The 4042-nt window shown below is 39.4% G+C and overlaps 1 non-coding gene across 1 annotated transcript; it reads left to right on the forward strand.

Moving 5' to 3' along the window:
• Positions 1–458: 458 nt before the first annotated feature.
• Positions 459–620, forward strand: LOC139725022 (U1 spliceosomal RNA). The gene has a single exon (XR_011710530.1). It is a non-coding gene; the product is annotated as a U1 spliceosomal RNA (small nuclear RNA).
• The last annotated feature ends 3422 nt before the right edge of the window (positions 621–4042 follow it).

Below are 4042 nucleotides of genomic sequence, written 5' to 3' on the forward strand. Positions count from 1 at the left end.
TATTCTTGAGCAACTGTAACGCGGGCATTGCACATTGTACCTACAGTATTATTATGCAGCATAATTATGATATAAGTTGCGGGGCATGATACATGTACTAGTAACTGATGAGCTTGTTACAGGCGCATGCGCAGTGGTTGAGTCACTCGATGACGTCATCGCTTTATGAATATGCATGAATATGCACATCGAGTTCCGCGTGGCACGAAGGGGAACTGCTTTTCTCTTGTAGTCGGCATGTAAAATCATGATTTTACTATTTAGTTAAAGACAATCTACTTTATCTATTTTTTTTTTCATCGACTGACAATGTGTGAAGTAGGAAGACTGCACAGCGATCCATACTGGCCCAGAATGTTATCATGAATCACTGATTATGATGTATCGCAAGACTTTTTGTAACCACTCTAACATAGTGTGTCGCTTTGAACCTGAACTTCGGTGAATGCTAACCAAGCATACTTACCTGGCGCAGGAGTTGCGTTGATCAAGAAGGACGCACTCCCAGGGCGAGGCTTGCCATTGCACTCCGGCTTGCTGAACCTTGCGATTCCCCCAAACGTGGGGAACTCGGGCGTATAATTTATGGTAGCGGGGATCTGCGTTCGCGCTATCCCCTTACAATCTAAATGCAAAGGACAGAACTAATTAACATTCTTGTTATTATCTCACCTTGTTATTACCTCATCTGTAATCATTGCTTATGCTTATTGCTATCATTTAACAAGAGACATTGCATTAATACAACAGAAACATGCAAGTTATGCTGAGTCGAGGGGAAGGTGCATTCCAATGTGAGTTTCAGTACTTTAGTAAGAATATGATGAAGAAAATAAAGAGAATTCCACAAAATTTACATTTTTCATGAACAGTAACCATTCCATTGGCTTGTTACTTACATTACGTTAAATAATAATGCTCCCCTTTTCGCTGTCTGAAAGAGGCAAGCCAATTAAGTGATTTTTCATTTCATAGAATAATGATGTGTTCTAGTATATGGCTGCTTTTACTCAATCCACATCGATAATATTGTGAGGAAAATGCTGTTATTCCTCCCCCCCCCCAAAAAAAAAAAAAATAAAATAAAATAAAATAAATAAATAAATACAATACAATACAATACATGTAGTACATAATGAGAACAGCAATGTTGATATTGTCTTTGGATACAGGCAATGTGTTGGTAATTATCTCAAAATTGCTAACGGTGAACATTGGAATGTGAATAAAATTCTGAGAAATACAAAACAACAAAATTGAGGCATTTTACACAAAATGAATATCACAGTAAAGAAGATTTTATTGAAGAATATGTGTAATAAACAGTGAACAGTGATGATAGAAGACTAGCACTGTAGTAGCAGGATGCACACGTAAATGACAATGTGTAGACGCTAGCTAGGCTACATAGACAATTGCACAGCGTATGTCGTAGTTACCGTATCACGGAATGTCAACAGACGTATTCAGAATTAATGACATAGATTTTGGTTTTTTGTAGATCTTTTTGGTATACAAGATCGAATTTTGGAAGAAACTTAAGTCATTTGAATGTTTTTACAAGTATAAAATGAGACTATGTGGTTTTACTGACATGTCTAAAATAAATCGGCAACGGCGAATCCTGTGTGCTAATTATAGCTCAGTCAGAAAACATAGAATAGTATATGTGGGACTGGGGTAAGATCGAGCGTATTCACGTACGAGAAATGGCGTTAAGAAATGTGTAATCTCATTGCTTACCTTTTATGCTTGAGAGAAATAAGTTGGTGAATAGCCAGAATTTGATCTGGAAGTGTAATGTCCAAAGATGAAAGTGTAATTTTTGTTGTATCCAGGTTAATTCCCCGGCGAACAATGGTCGCTGCAGTGTACTTCCCAATCGAATTTACCGCTGTGCGTGACGTAGAAACTTTTAGCCAATCAGCGTTCAGAGGCGTATTGTCTGCACTTTAGGGCTCAGGGTCAAGGGGTATAAAAGGGGCCCGGGAAGCTTGAAATTTTACCCTGGCTGAGAAATCTTATGAAGATCTTGACTCCGTACATCCTTGATGCCTTGTTGATGCTACAAGTACAATTGTGATCTGATACAGTCTTGAGGCTAAGTTAGAGCAATTGTAAGTCTAAAATTCTCTAAGTCCCTGAATTGTTGTTAGCATTGTTAGAACTTATAAACTGAGATATGAGGATATAAACAAATACTTAGAAAATATTTGAGATGGTTTTCCTAGTTGGGGAAATTGGAAACAATTTTATTGACAAGATGGATAGCAAATTTAGGGTTTCTTTCCCGTTGACTTAGGCGAAAATGAACTCTGCTTTATTATAGAGTAGGGACAAGTATGGTGCAGCAACTGTTTGAGAATATTTTCTTACATGCTCACAGTCTCTTAGGCAAATTTATTAAGAGAGGTTGTTATTTTTCTTTGCTAAACAGAGAGATGGCGATGATGGAAAGCAGGGTCTGGGACCCTGGGATAGGGGGTCATGAACGATGTCTCCTAGGATAGACTCACTCTAATTATTGTTGTTACCCAAGTTCTTATCCAGTTAGTTGTTAGAATGTTACCCAGATTGGTAACTGGTGTTTGGAATTTAAACTGCATTAGGATTGTAGTTAGTGTTGTCTAGAATCTAACTGTTAGTTCTGCTCTTGTATGAGACGCTCGTTGAGACTTAGACATTTTGCAGAGAAGTGTGAACTTAGAATATTTTGTGGTGTCACTAGTCAGCACTTAGAAATTCTCGGAGAAGTGTGACTTAGAAATATTTGACAGTTGCAGCACTTAGAAATTTCTCAGGGAAGTGTGAACTTAGAATATTTTTATGGTGTCAGCACTTAGTCATTCTCGGAGAAGTGTGACTTAGAAATATTTGACAGTGTCAGCACTTAGATATTATTCAAGGGAAGTGTGAACTTAGAATATTTCATTGTGTCAGCACTTAGTCATTTTCAGAGAAGTATGACTTAGAAATTTTTGACATGGTCAGAACTTAGACATTTTTCAGAGAAGTGAGAACTTAGAATATTTCATGAGGAAGGAACTTTGACATTTTCAGAGTGTTAACTCAGAATATTTTGAGGTGATAGCACTTTGACATTTTCAGGAAAGTGTGAACTCAGGCTATTCTATGACAATGGCACTTAGGCATTTTCAGAAGTGTGGCAACTTAGAATATTCTATGGTGATAGCACTTAGACATTTTTGCAGCAGAGTGAATATTTTTATGATCATAATGTGATGTGCAGTGGATTGTAGTTCAACATCTTATGAAGACATGAGGTGGTACCATAGTAGTGCTTTTTGCATTTGAAGACTGAATAGGTTATAGATATAGGTTTAGTTTGTGATGAGTGTTGGGCAGATTCCCTTCCCCTTCCCCTCCCCCCCCCCCTCCTTTCCCTTTTATTCCCTGATGAGGTGAAAGACTGACGGCAGATTCAACAGCTTGATGAGTGACATGTTACCATGCCGAGCCAGCAGTTGTGATGTTTTCAGTGTCAGAGACTGGGTTCGAGACGAAAGACAAGTTTGATGCTTTAAGCTGAAGGTTGAGTCTCAGTGATGCTGAAACTACAAGGGCTTAGCTGCGATCTGGCGATTGATGTCCTATTGTGATGTGGTCATGGCAAGCTGCTGTTCTTTCCTCCCCCCCCCCCCCTTTTCCCTCGATCCTTGTGTTTCTGTCCTTTCACTCATTACTTGTAGTAAATTTAACAAGTGTCAAAATCGAGTGTGCCTAGGGCAGGCCTGACTAGTGCACAGTAACGGTCAAAGTGCTGAATTTAGTGTCAGAAGGTGGTTATTTGACAGCGGTGTTTGTGTCCCACCAGTGATAGGTAGGAGTGTGACCCACTTGATGTCTATGCTATCACCGAGTACCGGGTAGTGAGATACCTAGGTTGCAGGGTCTGACACCGACAGAGTGAGTGCAGAACTTGCAAGGAACTGTTGACAGGGCCTAGAAATGTATCTGTGGAGTGTGTGCTGGTTAAAATCCCGGCGGGGTGAGATCCGGATAGTGTCGTGAGACTAGCAGA

Source organism: Diadema antillarum, unplaced genomic scaffold (assembly GCF_040938485.1).
Source record: "Diadema antillarum isolate AM-2024a unplaced genomic scaffold, OU_Dant_1.0 scf00000015, whole genome shotgun sequence".
In the NCBI taxonomy this organism is placed as follows: Eukaryota; Metazoa; Echinodermata; class Echinoidea; order Diadematoida; family Diadematidae; genus Diadema; species Diadema antillarum.